The 24608-nt window shown below is 37.6% G+C and overlaps 1 protein-coding gene across 8 annotated transcripts in view; it reads left to right on the top strand.

Moving 5' to 3' along the window:
* The window catches only part of LMNTD1 (lamin tail domain containing 1), a 475302-nt gene that overhangs the window by 257233 nt on the left and 193461 nt on the right, over positions 1-24608 (top strand). Inside the window, exon 1 of one of the 8 annotated variants that reach the window (XM_079139432.1) lies at positions 6392-6411. The exons of the other annotated variants lie outside the window; for them this stretch is intronic. The gene's annotated coding sequence lies outside the window, so the exon portion shown is untranslated. Of the gene's footprint in view, positions 1-6391; positions 6412-24608 lie in introns of those variants that run through there. 8 annotated transcript variants of the gene reach the window in all.

Genomic DNA, 24608 nt, shown 5'->3' with positions numbered 1-24608 from the left:
GTTCTTGTTTACTTCTAAGAATTTTTTAATTTCCCTCCTGATGTTTTCTGTTATCCATTCTTCATATAATAGCGTATTATTTAATCTCCAGGTATTAGAGAAGTTTCTGTTTTTTATTCTGTCATTTATTTCTAATTTCAATCCATTATGATCTAATAGAATTCAAGGTAGTATGTCTATCTTCTTGTGTTTTCTAACAGTAGCTTTGTGTCATAAAATATGGTCTATTTTAGAGAAGGATCCATGTGCTGCTGAGAAGAAAGTGTATTCGTTTTTTGTTGGATGGTATATTCTATACATGTCCATTAAGTCTAAATTGTTGTGTTATTGAGATCTATGGTTTCTTTATTCAATTTTTGTTTGGAAGATCTGTCCACTGGTGAGAGAGGTGTGTTAAAATTGCCTAGTATTATTGTGTTGTGGTCTATTTGATTTCCGGAATTGAGAAGGATTTGTTTGACGTACATGGATGAGCCAATGTTCGGAGCATAGATATTTATGATTGTTATGTCTTGCTGATTTATGCTTCCCTTAAGCAGTATGTAATGTCCTTCTTTATCCCTTCTGACTAGTTTTGGCTTGAAGTCCACATTATCTGAAATGAGGATGGATACTTCAGCTTTTTTGCTGTGTCCCTATGCATGGTATGTTTTTTCCCATCCATTCACCTTTAGTCTGTGGGTATCTCTTTCTATGAGTCTCTTGCAGGCAGCTTATTGTTGGATTTTTCTTTTTAATCCAATCTGCTGGTCTATGTCTTTTGATTGATGAGTTCAGGCCATTAACATTCAGGGTTATTATTGTGATATGATTTGTATTCCTAGTCATTGGACTCATTTTTGTTTTTTGACATGATTTGGTTTCTCCTTTATTTGGCTATTCCTTTAGGCTAGTTCCTCCAGTTGCTGATTTGCATCGTTTTTCATCTCTTCCTCATGGAATATTTTGCTGAGAATGTTCTTTAATTCCGGCTTTCTTTTTGTAAATTATTTTATCTTTTGTTTATCATGGAAGGATTTTATTTCGTTGTCAAATCTGAAAGTAAGTTTTGCTGGGTATAAGATTCTTGGTTGGCATCCATTTTCTTTCAGGGCTTCGTAAATGTTGTCCCAGGCCCTTCTAGCTTTTAGGGTCTGGATTGAAAAATCTGCTGATATTTTTATTGGTTTCCCTCTGAATGTAATTTGATTCTTTTTTCTCACAGTATTTAAAATTGTGTCTTTATTTTGTGTGTTAGGTATATTCATAATAATGTGCCTTGGTGTGGGTCTGTTGTAATTTTGTGTATTTGGAGTCCTATAAGCCTCTTGTACCTGGTTTTCCATTTCATTCTTGAGATTTGGGAAATTTTCTGATATTATTTCATTGAATAGATTGTTCATTCCTTTGGTTTGTTTCTCTAAGCCTTCCTCAATCCCAATAATTCTTAAATTTGACCTTTTCATGATATCCCATAGTTCTTGTAGATTCTGTTCATGATTTCTTACTATCTTCTCTGTTTGGTTAATTTTGTTTTCAAGATTAAATATTTTGTCTTCAATGTCTGAGGTTCTGTGTTCCAGATGTTGTATCCTATTGGTTATGCTTTCTATGGAGTTTTTAACTTGGTTTTTTGTTTTCTTCATTTCAAGGATTTGTTTGTTTTTCTTTTTCAGTATCTCTAACTCTTTATTGAAATGATCTTTTGCTTCCCGTATTTGCTCTTTTAACTGTTGATTGGTGAGATCATTTAATGCCTGCATTTGCTCTTTCATCTCTTCCTTCAATGCCTGCATTTGCTCTTTCATGTCCTCATTTGCTTCCCTGATTGTCTTAATTATGTACATTCTGAACTCCCTTTCTGACATTTCTTCTGCTGTGTTGTCATTGGGTTTTATTGATATAGTATCTAGGTTTGTTTGGGACATTTTCTTCCCTTGTTTTCTCATATTGGTCAGATATCAGTGGGACTCTGAGATATTGCAGATTTCCTCTATTGGCTTATAGTGTCCCTGTGGATTTCCAGTATATCACCTCCAAACCTTCAGTAGTTGAAGTCTTGGAGGAACTTGATAATGCAGTGCTGCTGAAGAAGCTGCCCCTAGCCCGCTACTGGGTCCAGGGCTGGGGGCTGGTTCTGTGTGGAAATCCTCTCACTGGGCAGTTCTGCTCCTAGAAACTGGCTATATACAGGGCCTGCCCCCGCCTGAGGGAGCCGGGCTGCTCGGGGAAAGCTTCTTCCTGTCCTGTCCTGGTCCGAGAAGCTGCCTGTGGGCCAGGGCCCGCAGCTGGGTCCGGTGCTTGGGGTTGGCTCTGTGTGGAAAAGCTCTCCTTGGGTGGGCCTGTTCCAAGAACCTGGCTGTGGACCCCGCCTGCCGCCAAAGGGAGCAGGGCTGCTTGGGGAAGACTGCCCTCTGTCCTGGCCTGCCACCTGGGCCGAGCTTTACCAGGTGGGAGAGACTCACCCCGCGGCTTTATGTTGGTCCGAGTCTTTCAATACCTCCCCTTCTTGAATCCTGAGTTCTGGAGCAATGGGAGATGCAGTCACCCTCTAGTCCACCATCTTGGATCTCTTCCAGGTTGGTTGTTTTTGTGACTGTTCCACTGAACAACTGTTACTCTCATTTATTAGGGCTGTATTCTTCTGACCCTTAGAACATATCAGTGTCAAAAATCATCAAAAAATTAAATGCTTGGCCAGTGGCAATGGTAAATGTTGTCTAATACTTGAAATGTCCATATAATTAAACACATGACTTTAAAGTTCTCTTGTATCTATCTCATCAGGACAGCTTGGAACAGTTCATCAAGTTGTAGTAGAAACCTTAAACTTATTTTATATTATATATAATAGTATAGAGATCCCTTAATGTAAGAATTGGGAAACTCTCCCATTCACCTTTTGGGAAGATGACAAACAAGCAGAGAAGAAAATGTATTCACTAGAGAATAAAAAATGATGATGAAATATGGCCACATACATGTAGCAAGCTGTTAATCTAGTGACCACATTTAATTCACAAATGACCACATACCTGATGATTCCTGTATTCCTAAAAGGGACTCCTGGGACTATTTGCATTTCAAGCAAGTGAGATTGGAGACACTGGGATGAGGAAATTTAAATTATTAATTGATCACATTAGGTTCCTATTCTATTACTATATGGTCATGGTCACTCCTCCAAATTCTTCAAGTCTCTCTGCTTAAATGTCCTTTTAGCATAGGGGTCTTTCTTGATTGACTCTTTCACCATCTATCATTGTGTAGTTCCTGACTCTTTGTTATTCTTTATCCTCTTTCTCCTTACTCTGTTCTATTTTTCTTATGAGCACATATATCACCTAGCATAATATATATTTTTTCCCATGTGTTAGCTTTCTGTTGTTGTGACAAATAGCCAAGACAGACCACCTTAAAAAAAAAAGGTTTATTCTGGCTTGTGGTTTCCAAGATTTCAGTCTATGGTCACTTGGTCCCTGGCTCTGGGCCTGTGTCAACAGTGGATCACAATGGGAGCACATGGTAGAGGGGGCCTGTCCACCTCATGGCAGTTGGGAAGCAACGAGAGAGAGATAGGAACCAGGGTTTCAACATCCTCTTCAAGGGCTCACCCCAGTGATGTTTTTTCCTTCTAGTAGGTCCTGCCTCCTAAAGCCTGCATAGCATCACAGGCTGGGGACCAGGCCTGAGAGACATTTAAGATCCAAACTATTGCACTCCATGAGAACAGAAACTTTGTTTCTTCCAAAATCCGTTCTTTCAGCAGTTAGGTAGGTGCTCTATCAATCAGTCAATATTAACAAATATAGTTGAAAATATGAAATTATTATCTAGAATATGAGTTATAAAATATGAATTTTTATTTATACAGTTCTTCCTATGACGTATGCACTATGTAGTCGATTTAAATAAAGAAAAAAACCCCTCAGAAGCTCTGGATGCTGGCTGTCTTCCTTGTAAGGATCATGAAGTGTGTGAGCATCAGACAAGGAGACCTGAGATACTCAGTTTTCTCCATAACCTCTCTATTCTTTCTTTTCAAAAGCTAGCACTGCCAAGGGAACAGTGCTCCTCAGAGGGTCACAGACCCTCAGAAGTCTTTATGACTTCTTTTGATCTTGAAAGTGGTCTTTGATGTTCATTTGGTCTCTGGAGAAAGCTAGCACGTGGTGAGCTTTGCCCCCACATCCACTTGGTTGACCTCGTTGTCCAGTGGTCTCTGAAGCTGGAGAACACATAAAAGGGACTGTGTGTAACTAGGGTGTGGAACACTTGCCTGACCCTCCTCTGTCAGAACCTTCCATCCTGGTTTGCTTCAAAAACATAGGTCTGTAGCTAATCAGTCTCCATGATGTGGTCTGGAAAATCCCTAAGCTGTTTTTAGAGGCAAAGTTGCTTCTTTCCCCAACAATATTGTTCCTTCCATAGCAAATACAAAAAGTGCAAGTTATTTCACTTGGAAACAGGAAAACCAGAATGGAATCGTAATTTTGGGTGTTAAATTAGCACATCTATGCAGTGTGGGTCAGTGTGGCATTGTGGGGAACAGCATCAGCAAAGAAGCCAGAAGGTCCACCACTCCTCAGCTCTATGACCTTGGGCATAGAACTGCAAGCTTCAGATCCCTCTGCTGAGTAAATGATGAAAATAATAACAGTACTTATTTTCTATGAAAGTTTACCAGCACTTGAATACGAGAATGCTATCAAGTACTCTTAGGAGATGGTACATAGCCTCATTCAAAAGTTTTGCTATTTAATTTTAGATAGGAGCTCAGACATTTAAAGGAAAGCATAATGTATGTACTACATTCCAGACTAACTCAAGCTGCATTTTTATATAGATGTAGATTGCAGTTTGAAAAATGAAATATTTGTATTGTATTTTCCACTGTTATGTCAGTGCTCTTCATTTGTAAAAATCTACCTGTTTGTATATCTGCATATATTTAAATGATCAGATAACCAAAAGAGGTTTATATTGACAGCCCCAACCAAGCAAGAAATTCTCATGAGGGTTCTGTCTCCCATCTCCATATCCACACTTCAAACCCCACAAGGTATTGTTCCTGCCTCCTAGTACTGTGAAGACAGGGGCATTGAATTCTTCCACATTTATATAAATTAAGTCAAAATAAAAGTGAACCTCTGATTCAAGCCTCCTATACTTTAAGTTTATCATTTTTAATTTGAAGTGGCCAGGGTTACTTATCACTTACTGAGTTGAAGCAATGTCCCAGAGGAAAAGAAAATATAATTTTTATGGCTCTATGGCTCTATGACTGTACCTCAGTTTCAGGATAGAGTTCATTTATTTTTTTGTACATGAATTATTTTGTGTTAAAAATAAATCATAAAGAAATAAGCATGACAGCAGTCACAACCTTTGCAACATCTCACTGTTTAAGTGGAACCAAAATAGCATTCCAGGGAGAGAGTAAAAAGAATGCATTCTGTATTCTTGACCCTCTGGTCATCAGAGACCAACAGCTTCCTTAGGCTGACTGAACAAAGTACTGGAAACTACATGGGATGAAGTAAATAAGCTAAAGGTTGAGGTGGACATGAAGAAATAAGTAGAAATTTTCCTTCCCTGCCAAACAAAGTCAATTTAGATGATGAGGGCAGGGACCAGGGCGTCAGAAGGAATGAATCTGCTGCAAGGTCTCTCATGGTCTTGAACAATTCATTTAACCTTGCTGCCTGAACTTCCCATTTCAAGAAATGGGGCATGTAAGTTGGAAATCAGGGAACTAAGAAAACGGGTCAGTACTTATGAAGCTATCAGAATATAAAGTAATTCTTGGTAAATGTCACTTTGGTTATATTAGAGGAAGGAAAACCAAAAAGATAAGATTTTAATAAGATAACTGGAAGTTATAGTATATATTGAAAGTTAATTTAAATCTTCAGTCCTCCTCCCTTATGCCTCCCAGTTATTCTAAGATGTATCATTGGGAAGATAATGTTCTTGGTTGATCATTAGCTGAATTTAGGAATCAAAAGTTGGATTTAAGTTTTTAAAAACTTTTATATTAATGGATTTTTACTGTATGAATATTTCTCTGACTTTTTAGGACCCAACATTATAAGATTAATCTGTGTTGTTTAGCTTCAAGTCAGTCATTTTCACTATTCTATACCACCATTTATTCATTCTTCCATGGAAATGCATTTGGTTTATTTCCATTATTTTGATCATGAAAACAAGGTTCCTATGTATGTTCTTGTAAAATCTTGTTGTTGTTGGTTTTTAGGTTGTATCCCCAGTAGGAGAATTACACGTTTATAATTTACATTTCTTCACCATTCCTGATGTCTACTTGTATGATACTTTCACAAGTAGCATGTAAAGAGTTTCTAAAGAGTTTGTAAAGAGTAGCATGTAACTGGTCTATAATCTTGCTAACATCGGCTTTGTCAGACTTCGGTTACTAATAGTGTCTCATTTTGATTTTAAGGTGTGTTGCCCTTGTTACTAATGAGTTTGGGCATATTTTCATGTTTATTTTCCATCCATTATTCAGCTGTTGATCTTTTAAGATTTGCCTTAGTACCTAAAGAGTATGACAAACTCAAAGTGCACACTATCTACCCTGAATCTGGTAGAAATCCTTGTGGGATGGAGTCATCTGGAAGAGACCAGAAGTCCTTTCACAAAGGGATCCATACTACTGTTCCTGTGAAACCTCTGATATTGCTTTCAAAGTGTTGTACTCAATATCTAGCAGTTTCAGAGAAGCCATGGTATACCAGATAACAAACCATCAGTTAGTCAGCTTCTTGGATGTGAACATGTCTGTGAAAAGATTTATTTATTTTTATCAGAATCCCTAATGTGTTCATGACTCCAACAAACATTGAGAGCCTCTGACACTGTGAATGAGTTTTGTCACCTAGTTGGTTTTATTGGTTCTGTTCATAGGCAAAGTTAAAAGATATAGTGAAAATTTTTATCTGCTGTAGTTAGAAAAGAATAAAATTAGGTTCTCTTACTCTGGAACCAATATTAATTATTCTAAGTTTAGGATGAATTATCTCAGAATTACTAGTAATTTTTCAGTAAACCTACAAATAAAAAACAATTACATTTTTTAGAGAAATGTTACTTTATTCTTCATGAACAGTTTACTTCAAATTCCATTAAATTGAACTGAGTGAGGTAGGTTCCATAGATTAGGGTAGACAAATGGTCCTGGAATGATTGAAGCACAGATAGAAGAGGAGGGACTCTGCCTGGGGGGCTATCTGCTGTGGGGTTTTGGAGTAAGAAGAATGTTTCCACTAGCAGAGAGTTGGGAAGTGGCAGCGATAGTGAGAGGTAGGGTATACATTTGTGGGTTTGATCAAATAAGTAAATATATTAAAAATAATGGGAGCCACGTTCCATATGGTTAAAGAAGAGGGTTTATAAAGAGAAAAAGTGATAAATAGAGGAAATATATGGTGTTAGATTAGAATATGAAATATGTTTGAATTCATGTTTTTCAATTCGTAGAGATACAGAAACAAATATGTGCATATGTGTTCATAAGGCATACACCTAGCATAAAGAGCTCTGTTTTTTAAAATACCCTGTCCACTTGAAAGAACGAGTACTCCTTGGAAAATGTTCTATCCCAGGTTGAAGGCAGGAAGAGTACAATATGACTCTGGAACACTTATTTTTGGGAGGGGGGCTAGGAACAAGGATGTGCTTTTACAGTAGGATGGAGACATGTCAGTAGGACCTACAGACCAGATTGAAGGACCTCCCATGGGCCAAATCTATGACAAACTGAGGCATCAAAATAAGTAATTATAGTAATGAATTAAAGTTGATACAAACCAATGAGTCACACTGAAATAAAGAAAGTGAAAGCTTAATGGAGATATTTATATAGTTTCAAAATTCACACACAATACTTATTCAAAGGGAAAAAGAGTAGCCTCCCACTGGCAAAGCGTGGCAGACACTTTAAATCAAGTGATATAGCACCAGAAGAAATGGGACAAATAAAAATTGAGAGGATGAATTGAGAACACAGCATCAATTCTGTGTTGTTTCTGCCAAAGAATCTGAATCTAATCATGATGAAACATTGAATAAACCCAAAGTGAAGGCATTCTATAAACCAGCTAACCACCTGCAGTGTTCGAAATTGTCAAAACTATGGAAGTTCAGAAAAGGCTGAGCAAAGTTCTCAATGGCATAACAACTGAACGGAACATGTGGTTCTAGACTAGATTCTTCTGTAAAAAACACTATTGGGACATTTTGCAAACTTCCAGTTGGTCTCAGGATTAGTTGTTAAGAATGTATCAATGTGAAAATTTCCTGATTTGGATAGTTTATTGTGGTTATATACAGGAGCATATTCTTACTTAGGGAAATCTCTACTAAAATATTTGGGGATGATCAGACATCATGTCAGCAACAAACTTTCAAATTGGTTCAGGAAAATAGAAGTTTTCATGCTGTTTTTGTAATTTTTCTCTACGTTTAATGTTGTTTCAATAATAATTAGTAGCAAGCCCATATACTCAAAGAGGCAACATGAATAAAATAAAGATAAATTGTTTTAATTAAACCTATATATAGTATTCAAAGCCCAAGACTCAGAAAGTACATCTATTTTAACCCAACTAAATAAATCACATCTGAGATTCATAAGAACAGAGGGGACAGAGCATGCTTACTGAAGCAGTAGGTCCAGGATAAGGAAAGTACATACTTAAGTATGTACTATATAGCCAGATAGTTTGGGCTCAATCCCAGCCCCATCAATTAGTAACTGTGTGACCCTGGAAAGTTAATTAATGTTGCTAAGCCTCCATTACTTCAACTCTGGAAAGAAAATGATAATGTTTCCTTCCCAAAATCTTTTGAGGATTAAAGAAGACAATGTTAAGCAAGTAGCATAGTGGCTGAAGCCTACAAATGGTATTTATTATTAATGTTATTGTTATGTATATTGTTATATTCTCACCTTGTCTGTTACAGAAAGTTAACCTATGTTTGTGTACTTCTCTTTCCCTTCCCTAGTTTTGGTCTTTTGGGCAGAAAACATTTCACATTTTTTCTAAGTGTTTCTGAACTCAGAAAATGGTATAAAACTAAGAATAACAGTAACAATATAATTGTTATATCACATGGGGTTAAAAATACCCCCTTTATAGATAGGAAAACAAATGTGTAGTATTAGTAATTTTATTATGTACATTTACATATATACATACATAACTTAGGGAAGACACATACACACACACACACACCAACTGAGGTTACATTCCTTTGACTTAAGTCTTTTCTTCCTTTGATTCAAAGGTAACTAATGCTTGCCTCTTAAAACTGTACTCACTGTTTCCGAAGATTTTGGATAATAGCAACAAAGAAAGGCTGGTACTCACCAGGAGCTCCAAAAATATTATTATGTTAAATTTTGTTGAATACTTATTGTGTTTATAGTGTTAATAATCAAAGCTACATACCATATTATGGATGACTTTATCAAATTTTTATGAGATAGATTTGATGGGGAAGCGAAAAAATGACCTGTGTCTTTGGTGCCTTACAGAATGAGATCAGGGGGTTTTCAAATTGGTAAGGAGGCACAGAAAGTCCAAGTACAGAAACTAACCTTGCATTTGACTATTTTTCATAAGGTCAGCTCAGCCTCCTACTTTTCTTTAAGAAACATCTAACCTGACTCAGAGTCTGGCCAAAACATTTTAAAACAATTTTTATACAATTATTTTCTATGAATATTTCCTTTTATATTTTCTTCTCAATACAGAGAGAGTCTAGGAGAGAGAAAAAAAAGTAGCTAATTATCTTCTCCTTTATAAATGCACTTCATATGCTGGGAAGCCATGTGTGAACAAACCCTTTTTTTCAAAATTAAACAAGAGCAGTTGCTTTCCCCATCTGATCCACTTCCCAATAATTGAATATGTTTATCTTTTTCCTCTGGGATTGCTTCCAAACCTCCCTCTTCTCTGGATGTGAGGCTCCAAACTGTCTCCACTCTTCCAATGGGAGTTTTTCTCAATTCCAAATATAGGGCTTGGAGGGAGAGTCTGATTTTACTCCTATATACATCTTATCACAATGTGAGTAGCACATAGAGTTTATGGCTTATGTTCAGAAAATTTTACTAAGCATCTGTGAGTATGGTTTTATCATGCTGGGACAATGTATAAAAAATTAGATGGATAAAAGCCTTCCTTTCTTAGAAGCAAAAATAAATCAGATGGTGTGATTTATTTTCATAAAATGAGAAATTTTAGATGGTATATGAAATAGAAGTTTGCAGAGTAGCAAACTCCTAATCAAGAAGTTATTGATACTATGTATAATGTATAATTAGATTTATCTCTTACCTTTGATAAATACCATCTGCACTTTACATAGGAATGGTTTATACTTACAGGAATTAATGAGATTTGAAATACTGTCTTAAATCATTGTAAAATAAGAAAATTAAAACAATATTCATAAAATTGGTTAATCTTGATCTTCTCTGTTCCCAAATTTATTTCACAAGGAAAACACTTCAACAATGTAGAGATTTAAGCTGAAATAATTATGAGTTATAATAATTTCTTAAAATGGTAAAACATTAATAATATATTTTAGGTTGGAATTTCTCCCTTTTGAAGGTGTTGACAGCTCAAAAAGTTAGAACAAAAGGTTTTATTTATTATTCAAAGAAATACTTTATTTATATTGTTAAAAAGAAGAAAAAAATCTTTAAGGTCACCCAGTGTTTGGATCTCACTTAAATGAGACTTAAAGTCCAAGAAAGAGAAGCTGCATTGCTGTAAATGATGGCTCTGTAGTGATGAACTTGTTCTACTTTTTGAAGATCAAGTGCAGAGAGCTTCCTTATCTTCAGCAAGGATATTGCATATGTGCTAGGAAAACCAGGCCCATGCCTTTCACCATATTGGGGCTCAGGGTAGAGATCCTAGATGGTCAATTTAGGACTGATGAAATCTATTTGTGAAATAACAAGCAGTATAATAATCATAATAAGAGCTGAGAAATTAAGAAAATAATCCTCTTTTTTTTTTTTTTTTTCCTTTTGTAAACCCTCACAAGAGTCCTGTGGTCCTCCTTTAGAGGGGCAGGCATATTTAATCCTGATGTACAGGCACAAAGCATTTAACTTAAAAGGGAAAGAGAAATTATACCTGGGTAATTGTTCCTGAGAGCAAATTTCCTGTGAAGAGAAAAAGAGAAAATGTGTGTGTCTATGTGTGTGTGTGTGTGTGTGTGTGTGTGTGTGTGTGTTTGGAAGTGTTGCTTTTCTGGGCACATACAGAAGACAGATTGTTGACAGTAAATGTTTAGTCAAGAGTGCGAACACTTTTGTTTTAGTTGCAGATCTTCTTTGCTAGCCAGATGATATTTTCTCTTTTTAATCAGTGCCACAGAAGCTTTTGTGCATTGTAAGTGTGCCGCTAAATATGATAGATCAGCCACATCTTTCAATTTAGTCCCAGTAGGAGAATAAGCCATTTTTCTTTTGCTTGGTGACAGAAGGGGACTCTTTATGTTATCTAAAGTTCAGCCGTGTGAAGCCTTTGAGAGATGGTGCTATCATGTTGAACTTTCTTGAATCATTTACCAGAAACAAGTGACTATCTCCATTTCCCACCAAGCACTACTGTTGAATTTGAATGCTCTTTGGAAATGAGCCTGTGAGGGCAACATGAACACATTTCAGGGCATTATTTGACTGGCTTTATGCTTAATAGGTGTGATGGGTCAAAAGCAATTAATAGATAAGGGAGGTTCTGGCTTGGCCAGTCCAGCCTCTATCCTTCCCTGCACATGGGAGACAGCTCCACCATCTGTAGGCAATGCTTTGTACTTTCATGATGCAAAACTGGTGGAAGGAGGACAAGATAGAAAGACCAATAGCAAAGCAGATGAATTTTTGACAGAAATGATATTATCCATGGATCTGTAGTCCAGACATATCCTTTGCCAGATGCTCTGGAAATAAATGATGAACTCATAGGGGTAAGTGGAACTTATGGGTAGTGGATTGATATGAAAGTATAAGTCCCCTTTTTTGGGTAGGAAAGTGAGAGGCTCCCAGGGAATTGGGGTCTATGTATTAGGGAAGGGGAAAGGATTTTCATTTGTTGATTACAAATCTGTATCCTCTTTAAGGATGTTGAGGGAGATGTGCATAAACATTGGCTGTCCTGTCAGCATTGTACTTCTGTGAATGCTAACAGTCCTCTGGAACTGAGCCATGTGACGAGGACTTCCTTGGCATTGTATCTGCTTGATAGTCCTGACCTTTCCGAGTGGGCATTTTCAGCTGGTGCTTCCTACCTCCCATTTTGGTATGCTGGAAAATTTTCTGTGATGAGAGGTTTCTGTGAGTACATGAATATCTTTGAACTGATAGAATCATTTATCTGCAAGGCCATTTTAGACACCCATGAAGTATTCTTTGTGTCACCCCGGGCAGTATTTCTATGACTGTGCTATATCGTAAAATAAGATTTGTGATTTCGTTAAGAGATACAAGATGGTGAGTGACGATGACAAAGGATAGCATCTTAAAAGTCCGAAGTTGAACTGAAAAAAAAAAAAAAAACAAGTTTCAACAGATTTATATGCCAACATAAATCTAGCAAAAACTTGGCAGGTTGTGTAGAAATAAATAAATATACCAGTGAGCTATCAAATGGCTTAAAACCTCTTTTTGTTCAAAATATTCCTTTCTGTTGGGTGGAAATCTGATCACTTGCTGAATGGTCTGTGAATATCTGTTTTTTTTTTTTTTTTATGGGGGTGGGGACTTTTACATTAGAGCAACAATGAAAGGTCTTCAAAGGAAAATCTGAGCATCTCTCAGGAATTGTTTTCATCTCTAAACCTGCATCTCTGATTCTGTATGATGTAATCAGTTTTCTGACTTTTGATGTCTTCTCTTCTGCCCACCTGCTATAAGAAAACACAGGTCTGATGAGGCTGCATCTACCCAAAAGAAAGATAGTGGGTTGTAATAAACTCACTGATTTTAATCATCAGCAAGGTTGTGTAATCTTGTTGGAATGACCCGATCACACAGGTCGTATAACCCCAACTACAGACTAAGGTTGTGAAGACTCTGGGAGGGATGAGAAAAGTTTCCAGAACACAGCTGAATGTCCCCACCCCCAAACTTTTGATGTTGAAACTTAATTGCCATTGAGGTGGGGCCTTTAGGAGGTGAGTAAGCTGTGGGAAGGGAGCCCTCATGAATGGGATTAGCAACTCTATAAAAACACTTGGGGAAATTAGCTAAGTCCTTTTCCCTTCCCTTCCCTTTCTTTCCATTATGTGGGGACACAGTGTTTGTCCCCCGGAGAGAATGAAATGAACGGTGTCATCTTAGAAGCAGAGACCAGGCCCTCACAAAGGTCTTGAAACTAGCAGGTGCCTCAATTTTAGACTTCCAGTTGAGATTTGTGAGAAACAAATTGCTGTTGTTTATAAATTACCCAGACTCATGTGTAGTCAGCACAAACAGACCAAGGCATCAGCTTTTCAACCTCTCTCAGGTCATATTTGCTTATCTCTTACTGTTCTACTTGTTTTAGAGAATGTATTAATACCCACTTCTGTATATGAATAGACTGTATTGTCAGTTAGTCAAACTAACTGGCAGTGTGGCATGTGGTTAATAGGAAGACTCTGGAATCAATAAAACCCAACCCAAGCTCTGCTAATTGCTGACTATATGACTTTGGTCACTTCATTTCTCTGCACTATAGCTTTTTGGAATAAAATGTTGATAAAGCCTGTCTCACAGAGCTGTTACGAGTGTTCAATTAATACATGTAATGTTCTTAGAATCATATCTGACACTTCATAAGCAATCAGAAGGGGTTAGTTTTTATCATTCTTGTTAATACCATCTACTTACTCCTGATCAAACTGTGGACATGGAACATCTTTTTACTGACTCATAAAGAAAGTTGTCATCTTGGTGAAGAGCAGCTTCATCTGCTCAATAGCTCATGCTCTTGGACTGTGATCTTTCTCTTCCCCAAACTCCAATCTATCAGTAGGTCCTGCCAACTCCATGTCCAATATATTCACTGTATTTATTTCTCTCCATCTGCCCTGCTCCTCTCTAGCTCAAGCTTTGTTCATACCTTGCTTAGACCACTGTAAAGAATTGTTAGTAGCTTGCTCCTTCTGCTTGTATCCCCTGCAATCTAATCTCCACACAGAATCCAAAGTGATCTTTTCTTTCTCCAGCTTTATAAAGTAACATTTACCAACAAACTGCATCTATTCAAGGCATATGGTGTGATGATTTGATATATATATATATATATATATATATATATATATATATGTGTGTGTTATAAAAGGATTGCCATGATCAATTTACACTCATCTCCACACACAGTTATGTGTGTGTGTTTGGGTTAGATGAGGAAATTTAAGATCTCTCTTAACACATTTCAAGAAAATATAGAGCGTTGTTAATTATAGTCACTATGCTGTGCATTAGCTCCTCATTAGATTCATCTTATGACTAACTTGCAACTGCTATCTGTTCTCTGATTATACATGTTTGACTTCTTAAAGATTCTTCATATAACTGAGATCATACAGTATTTGTCTTTTTGTGTCTGGCTTACTATACTCAGCCTTATGCCCTGGTTCATCCATGTTTTCACACATGGCAGGATTTCCTTCCTTTTTATGGCTAAATCCATATCCCATTTTCTTTATCCATTCATCCACTGAAGGACATGTAAGTTGATTCCATCTTGGCTATTGAGAATACCACTCTACTGAACATGGGGTACAGATATCTTTTTGAGATACTGATTTTGTTTCCTTTGGTCATTTTCCCAGAAATGGAATTATGGGATTGGATGGTAGTTCTAATTTTTAATTGTTTTTGAGGAGCCTCCATTCTTCTTCCCTAATGGCTCCACCAATTTATATCCTTTTGAAAATATAAATCAGATCATGTACTACCCTGACTAAACTCACTAGTGGCTTCCAACCTCATTTAACTAAAATCTCAAATCCTTCCCTTAATAAGGAGTGGTTAATTCCTTAATAGGTCCTTGTTAATCCAGGACAATCTTGGCTTACACTATTGTTCTATTATTATTAATAGGACCTCCTTTAAATTTCAAATGTCCAACAGATTATAAATTATATGTTCTATTATATATTATAGATCATATAATTTATTTTAGCAACTTGGAGCATTCCCACTCAAAATAAATATTACAAATATCATTTAGTAATAAAACTTTAAACATTTTATAAGGAGTTGTCAGCTTTTAATTTAATTAAGCTCCATAACCTTAATTATAAATCTTGAAGCAATTTAATGATAACATAGAAGTTGACTGACTTTTAGCTGTACTTAAGGATCATCTGTGGATTACTTGTGTGTGTGAAACCTTGTCCCTGAGCCCTGCCTTTCTCTGCAGCACAGCCAGAGCCAACAGGCTGCTCCAGGGACCACACTGCTATCACACGCAGCCCTGCTGGTGAACTGTGGAACCTCCTTCCACCCAACTGGGGAAGATTCAGACTCCTTGAGAACCTTCCACTGTCCTAACAAATCCCCTCCTTCTCTGTGCATACCCCACCTGGACTTTGTGACTTTTTGACTGGGAAAGGCCCCAGGATGAAAGGATGAAAACTAAAAGTGGTACACACAGTCCCTTCCCATGATGTTTTGATGTAGGGTGGTTCAACTTTCCAATGGTGTAAAAGCACACCATCTAAACACTGTGTGAACTGTCCATCACTTTGTTATAAGATAGGCTCCACGTTACATGACTTTGCTCAGCAGTAGGCTAAAATAAGTGTCTGAGCATGATTAAGGCCAGGATAGCTTAAGCATGATGTTCTGTAGAGGCATATAATATGCATTTTTGACAATATTTTCAGCTTACAATGGGTTTATTGGGTAGTAACTCCATAAAAAGTTGAGGAGCATGAATATTTAACCTCACTTGTGCAGTATCCACCTGCACCTTATGAGAACTAATTCTCTTTGTAAGGGCCATTCACTGAGAGAAACGAGAACATGTTTCTCATCCTTGATCAGACTTGATTGTCTGGTGACTCCCTACCTCCATAACTTCATTACCTTTCACTAGCCACACTGCCTCCCTTTTCCTTCTAGGATACTCTAAGCATGATCCTGCTTTAAGGCCTTTGCATTTTATTTCCTTCTGTCTGGAATGCTGTTCCCTCCACCATCTGCTTAATTATGCTAAATGTTACTTCTGTAAGAGGCCCTCCCTGTTGAGCCAATTCAAAGTGATTTTCCCAATCATGCTGTTTCTTGTAATCCTGTTTTATTTTCTTCACAGTATTTACTCTGTAAACTTACCTTACAGATTTAATTTCTAATTTCTTTTATTTCAAATTCTATGGTAATAATAGTTACTAGACTTACTGTGAGCCCAACATTCTTCACAAGGCTTTTTGCTTATTCATTTATTTAATCTCTACAGTTATCATCTAAGTACTATTACTTAGTACTATTCACCATTTAGTAGATAAAGCAAGTTTTGGAAAAATGGAGTAACTTATAGAAGTGTTCTGAGATGGTGTGAGGTTTTGAGCCTAGAGTTGACCCCAGCATCTTTCTTTAACCACCACGCAAAGCATTCTGTCAAAGTCCTTCTGAGAGAACTTGCCTGTCCTCTGTGTCACTGTATCTACCCCAGCACCTCACACAGGATGTGGTTCAATGTTTGTTGAACTTTGAGTAATGTTGTTATATAACCACACCCCTGGTTTTTTCCTGCACCCAGAGAAGAAAATTTCTTCTTGAAATTATAAAGCCCAGTCTCTTGTTTCCAGAGAAACTAGAGGTAGGTGCTCACCAGGCTGCTCCAGAAGTCTGGATGGGGGAAAGTTCCAGATGGCCCCCTGACAGATCCTGCGTGAAGTCTTGGGAAAGTTTCTTGGGGTTACTTTCTTTAAGTTTTTTGAGTTAGTCATAAAGCAGTTCAAGGCAAGCCTCAGCAAATCAAAACCAACAAACAAATAAATATCAACAAAACAAGTTTGCCAAATCTAAAGGGAATAAAATGCAGGTGTAGAACAAGAGCAAAGAAAGAATTGACAAAATCTCCTCATACCTTTCCCACTATCAGGAATGGGCACAGAAAATTTAAGCAGTCTTAGGTTATATTCCTGTTACTTGCAGCTCAGTCTTAGGGAAACTTCCTCCTCCATGGTCTCCTTCTCTGCTGTGCCTCCTCTGAACTCCCACAGCCTCCTAGATGGACACGCATCCCTTCACTTACCACATTATAGGCAATTTAACTAGTTACCTATTTCCTTTCCACTCTAAACACTAAAGCCCTTTGACAATACCACTTACATACCACAGTAGAGTTCATAACAGATGCTTGATGGATGTTAGTGAGCCAGTATGACCTGCCTTACGAGAGTCATTCTGGGTGATCAGAAGTTATTTCCCAGCTTTACAGGCCATCTCAGTCAGGTGAGGGTTGTGTATTGATCTTGCTTTTGAATTGGGCCCTGTTACAAAAGCTTTATCTAGGCACACTAGAATCTGGTCTTATTCCAACTATTTTTAACTGGATGAATATCCTCTTTGAATGCCACGTTCCCATTTCCCCCCATCTCTTCCTGCACTGCTGGTTATTTATATATTTAATATGCAAATATAGATGCACCAGCTCATACATCAGGGCCCTGCCCTGACATCCCTGGGGCCTATTAGAAACAGATCTGTGCTTCTTGATTAGAGCAAGTCCCTTTGTGGCCTTCCATTCATCTGGGCTGATTGTGTTTACAGTCTGCGGCTCCTCTTTTTTTCTCTCTTTGTATCACTGGTGTTGTGTAATCATTGTTCAGTTCTCTTCTCCTGGACATCTGCTATGCAGCCAATCCTAAAAGAAAAAAACAAATTAAATGAATTGACAACAACACCCCCCACACGTATACCCTGAGAATTCAGATCTATTTATATACAAGACAGTGATTTGTATCATTTGCAAAATCAACTCTTAATATGCTGGGAGCCATAAATAACTTATAATTTTCTTAATCATCATTTCTTTTAATATTAAAAACAAACAAAAGAAATTGAATCACTGTGTTCTTCACAACATTAATCCTGATATTCACTGAGTAAGTCAAATGCACTGGGGTCCATGAACCCTGGGCTATCAAGTATCCCTGCCTTCTCATTGCAAATTCATGCAGCAAATATCACACTGAGTGCCCCGCATGTCAGAAAGCAAAACAAAAGGGCTTGGTTTTTGAATATTGAGTTCATTTGTCCAATACATCCTTCAACGCATGCACAGTTGTCCAAATGACTTGGAACAATTCTGTGTCTTTTGGGTCAACCCTTAGTTTCCTTTTTAAATATAAAATCCAAACAGTGTTCTTGGTACAGAATGCATAGAAAAGGGGCTTGATGCTCTTTTTTGGAGAAATTGGAGAATATTTTCTGGCACACAGCAGAAATAAAGAGTTTTTGAATCAAAATGAGCATTTGCAGTTAAACTTAAATAAAATAAAAATTTCCAGATGATACTGCATGAGATGCCCACATTTCTCTTATGTTATCTTTTGCTCATTTTGCTATCAAAGAACCATCAGCCTTTCTGCAAGCTGAGAAAATTTCTGTCCCATTTTTCTCCTTGTGCATTTTACTCCATTGACCTTTATGGGTCTCTAGAAACACTGTTCTGAAGGTTCTAGAAGTAGAGAAAACCAATAATCACTGCATTCAACTTGTGTTGTTTCTTATAATGAGAGGAAATGGAAGGAAACAAGAAGCCTAAGAAGAGAGGAAAGAATATATTTCATGCAGCAAATACTTATTGAACATCTTACACAAATCCCTGTTCCAGTCATGGAAGATAAAGAGGTAAACAAGATGAACTGTGGTGTTCTTGTGATGAGAGATGAGAGTAAACAAACTAGCTGTTCCTTGATTGATAGAGGGATATGTCTTCACAAATCCATCGTGAATTGAAACTATTGCAAAGAGAAAAAGCATTTAATATATTTAACCCACTGCAAATCACAGTCAGCAACACAGGGTTGTTTCCCCTCCTGACCATGTGACTGACTAGACACTGCAGCTCACTGCTGCCCAGCACTGTGACGGAGTACTTGACTGCATATCACTAGACCTTGGGGGAGGGGAGCCCATAAAGTTCAAAATTCAAAGTACTGTTTTTACTGAATGAGTATCACTTTCTTGCCATCATAATGTCAAAAAATGATAACTTAAACCACTGTAAGTCAGGGATCATCTGTTCTGTGTAGAAAAATAGAAGAGGTAGTTTTGGTGAATTATGATACAATGCTGTGGCAGAGTGACCACTAATCCTTCAGTTTGGGAGATCAGAGGAAGCCCCCTTTGAGGTGATACTTAGGCTGAGATTTGAATGACAAAAAAGGCCCATCACAGGAACATCAAGATGAGGGCAAACTAAGTGTCAGCCAGAAGCCCTGGACTTGGTGAGATCAAGGATCAGATAGGAGACTGTGAGCCTAGTGTAGACTCCCCTCTCAGTTCCTGCCTCCTGCACTTCATTTCCCAGACAACTCTTGATCTCTGATACTCCACAGACTCCCAGAGGCAAGGCCTCCCAGAGGTCACATCCTCCACTCCCTCCCTATACAAATCAGCTTTGTATAAGCAGATAACTGATAAGAAAAACTAGGCTCTCATTAAACCAATTCACTCTGACTTGTGAAAGAATTGCCACCTGATGCATTTTCATTGAAAGGTAGAACTTATTAATGGAAACACTTTTCTTAATCAGTCACACTTAATAGTTTTTTTGGTCTTGACATCATTCAAATACCCGACGTGGTCATGGTGATTCCTCACATCTATGATTTCTTGTTCAGCATCTGCCTTGTTTTGTTCTGTTTCCCCAAAGCTACTTGAGGGCAGGAGATATGTCTAGCTCCGTATTCCTCATCCTGCAACAATAGTGGACTTCACACATTCTGTTTTAGCTTCAGAATGGACAATATTGAATTGAGCCATATGTTCTGGTTTAGATATGAAGTATCTCCCAAAAGCTCCTGTGTGAGACAGTGCAAGAATTTTCCGAGGTGAAAGGATTGGGTTATGAGAGCCTTAACTTAATCAGTGGATTAATCTATGCTAGTGGATTAACTGGGTGATAACAGTAGGCAGGTAGGGTGTGGCTAGCGGTGGTGGGTCACTGAGGGCTTGCCTTTGGGTTTATATTTTGTCCCTGTGAGGGAGTTCTCTCTGCTTCCTGCTTGCCACTTTCTGAGCAGCTTTCCTCTTCCATATTCTTCCAACATGATGTTCTGCCTCACCCCAGACCCAGAGCAATGGATTCATATGTCTGTGGACAGAAATCTCAGAAACCATGAGTGCCAAATAAAATTTCCTCCTCTAAAATTGTTCTTATCAGGTCTTTTGGTCATAGCAGTGAAAAAGCTGACTATGACATCATACTAAGAAAACTATATAAATATAATGATAAAAGTCATTTCTTTTTTTTTTTTTTGATAAAAGTCATTTCTAACATCATCTTCCCCCAAAGTTCAGCAAGGCTTAGACTCATTTTATACTGAATATTAAAATCAAACAAGGGTCTTTTAAAATATACCGATACCAATCCCCATTCCAGATCAATTGGACCAGAACCTAAGAGTGGGGCAGTATTTTTTAAAAAAATATCTCTAGATCATTCTGATATGCAGTTGGGCCTAATAGATCTACACTTAAGACGTTTATGTACCTGGTTGATGTTCTGGGGCAATGTGGAGAGCAACTATCAGAGTCTGCAGGGATCACTAGAAGGCAGAATTTTCCAGAAAGAAGAGGCTTATGACAATCTAAGCCTTAGTGATGATAATTTGGAGAATTTGGGCAGAAAGGCTTTAGATAGAGCCTCAAGATGTATGTGACCAAAGAGGATGAAGGCAGATTGGCATCTTTCAGCATCCTGAGTTCCTTGGTGTTCATTTTTAAAGTGCTTTTAAAAATTGGCGGGCATCTTTGCAGAAATACAAACCGTAATAGTAGGAAAACAAAAAGGAGAGCTTGAGCACAGATTTTTGTATTATTCTTTTTAAAAAAGATGACTTGAAAAATTGTAGCTTATTTGGCTATCTGAATTTATCATGCTAACAAATATTCACAAAATATTGTTTTAGCTCACCTGTCTCACTTAAACAAGCACTCAGAGTAAAGGCTGCATCAAGCCAAAACCAACCCTGCCTTCCATTCTCAGGTCCAGGGACTTTGGTTTCAGAAAAGGAAACTGGACCCCAGCTTTTACTTTGTTGTAATGGTATCTGCCATGAGATTTTAAGCTAATAAAGTATTATGTTTCATAACAACTGTCTAAACTGGAATCTTCATCCACTGGAAGCCCCATCAATAATATGATATCAGGGTTTATTACTGAAGAAGGTTTTTGGGAATAAGTACAAATATCACCAAAAATAAAACTAGATTAAAGTTTGATCTTCCATGGATGTGTAAACTGTAATTCTGTTAAATGAATATAAAATATGGCCAAAATTTTTTTCCTGAGTATTATGATTTTTACTTTGGCAATGATGCCTGCCAATGACTTCAGACACCTGAGGTTCACTAAGCACTTTAAAAATAAACACTAAAAATCTTATTATGTGACAAGTATTTATAAAAAATGGTTTCAGCCCATGAATTTCATTTAAATAGGACCTAATGTCTAAAAGTAGCCTTACCAAAGGTTTTTGCTTAAAAGCTGATTTCTGGATCAAATCCTGACTCCAATATTTCATCCTATCAATACTCATTCAACAAATATTTATCAAGCACTCACTAGTGACAGGCACAATTTTGAAAGATTGGAATATATTGGTAAACAAGAGTGGCTCCTAAAACTTCTACGCTATGGAAGAGGACAGATAATATATATATATATATAAAACTTATTAATATATATTAAACTTATTAATATATAATTAATATATTAATAAACTTATTAATATATTAAACTTAATTTCTTACCAATTTGTATGAGCATGTTAAAAAGTGATACATGTTTAAAATAGGGGCACTGGGAATGCCACATGGGTTGGGGTGTGTTATATGACGGTAGATTTTGCTCAGGGCAAATTTTATTTAGAAAGTGGTATTTGAATAATTGCTGGAGGGATGGTAGGAAGTTAGCCTTATAAATACCTAGAGGAGGAGTGTTCTGGGCAGAAGGAACAGAAGCGTGAAGGCTGGTAGCAAGAGAATCTGATATGTATAAGGAGAGCAAGAAGAGTGGCTGGAGCCAGGTGAGCAAGGAGAAGTGTGAAATGAGCTGAGAGCCGGTGGGAGAGAGAGGCAGGACACAGGGTCTCACAGGCCATCGTAGGGAGTTTGGTTTTTCTTCTAGGGGAGAGTAGTAGTCAGTGGAGGGTTCTGAGAAGGCAAATGGCATGATCTGACTGATGGCTTAAAAAAGTTTACTCTGGAGGAGAGAGTTCAGTTTCTAACACAACAGTGTGGACACTCCATGGACCCACTCACCAGGAAAATTAAAAAAAAAAAAATTAAAATAATCATTTTAAAGTTTCTGGAAATGAAACAAAGTACATACAGCAAACGAATAAATATTTATTTAAGAAAATCTATTGAAACTTGGTAAAATTCTGAGTCTGCGGTAGCTCAGCCCAGACCCTCTTGGCTCCCTCCAAGCTCAACAAGGTGGAAATGCCACTCCAGAATGGTCCAGTCCAGTCAAACGCACAGGGCTGTTTCTAGCTCTGCCCAGCTCCTAGCTGGAGGGTTATCATCTTGGTAGGGACAAAATGTAAGCATTTCTCATCCTGCCCCAGTTGTGTTTGACTGATGCTAAGTTTCAGGTGTGAATGAAAACTTGTTCTGTTCCAGCTCAAGGGATGTTGTCTTTATGTTGGGCGTGGCACCACTGAGAATACTGGGACTTTGGTTTTCCTTTTCTTGGCTGATAGGGTAGGGACCTTCCATGCTGAGAAGACCCGGGGTTGCTATATACCAACCACTAAATGCTCAGTTCCTACAGTGGAGGACTCACTCAGAAAAAGACACTGTTGTCCTTGCTTTTAGCATCAGCGTTGCAGCGCAGAGACTTCTCTTGGAGTGGGGGATAAGCTGACCATAGAGCAGAGTGCCAATTCCCTTAATAAAGGAAGGGACTGCCTTTATTTGCAGCTGTATAAGAAACTTCAAGTTCAAAGTTACTCTCAAAAACAGTAGAAAGGTGAAAGGTAATTGGGAGGTGATTGAGGGACTCTTTAGAAATATAGGCCAAGTTGCAGACAAAATAGTTTAACAGAGAAAAATAAGAAAAGAGACAGCTGTGAAGAGTCTTCTTAGGATTAGAACAAATCTTAAAAATAGACCTGGGTCCTTATCTCTTCCCAGGAACCAAAATTTGATGGAAGTAGTCCATTAAGCAATTTTTACACCCAAAACATTTCTATAAACAATAGCGATCAGCCCCAAATTAGTGGAGGTTAGTAGCTGTATGCTTCGGAAAAAATACTTTGAGATAAATGAAAATTAAGACACAATAGCACAAAACTTATAGGAAGTAGCTAAAGGAACCCTGAGTGGAAAATTTATAGCTGTAAGTTCCTACATTAAAAGAGAAGAATTCTCAAATCAAAACCTAAACTTCCACCTTAAGATACCAAGACAAGGGAATCAAATTAAAACTAAAACATGCAGATGAAGGGCAATAATAAAGATTAAAGAGGGAACTAATGGGATAAAGTATAGAAAAACATTATATAAATGGGTGATAACAAAAGGTGGTCCTTTGAAAAGATTAACAAAGTTGAGAAAACTTAGCTAAATTGACCAAGAAAAAAGAAAAAGAAAAAACTAAAATTACTTGAATAAAAAATGAAAGCGGGAGTAGGGGTGCGGGGTGGGGACTGGGGCTATGGCTCAGTGGTAGAGCGCTTTTCTAGCACGTGTGAGGCACTGGGTTTGATCCTTAGCACCGCAAAAAAAAAAAAAAAAAAACAAAAAACCAAATATAATAAAGGTATTCTGTTCATCTATAACTGCAAAAAATTAAAAAGAATGCTGTGCATGCTCAGGTAACAAATATCCCCTTTACTCTTAAAAAAAATGGAAGGGAACATTACTACCAACCTTAAATAAATAAAGGATTACTATAAACAATCATGATAGTAAATTAAATAATCATGATAAAGTGGATAAATTTCTGGAAATACATAAAAGCTTACACTGGTACTGTGTTTAAAATTGCGTGTATGGGGACAAGAGTGGACATACGGAGGCCCATTAGCTGTGAATGACAAGAGGTGATGAGGGCTCCGTGAGGACCAGGTCCAGAGGCTGAGTACATTTGTAAGGTAGGACCAGTGGCATCTGAGAGATTGGATGGGAGGGGTATCCAAAGATATTGGATATTGGAGACAGTTGGATATTTGGGTCTGGAATTTAGAAGGGCATGTTTTTGCTCTCTAGCTGCACTGTCCACCCTTCTTTCTTGTTTTGTGTCCCAGGAGGCTGACCTCCTATGGTGTCCAAGGCACGAGGGGAGGAGTTGTCTGTGAGAGAACATCAGCCCATCTCTTGTTCTTTGGCTTTCCAATGACATGTTCCATCA

The sequence above is a fragment of the Sciurus vulgaris genome (genome assembly GCF_902686455.1).
Source record: "Sciurus vulgaris genome assembly, chromosome: 5".
NCBI lineage: Eukaryota > Metazoa > Chordata > Mammalia > Rodentia > Sciuridae > Sciurus > Sciurus vulgaris.
Note: the sequence above shows the minus strand (reverse complement) of the source record. Positions and strands in the feature narration are given on the sequence as shown.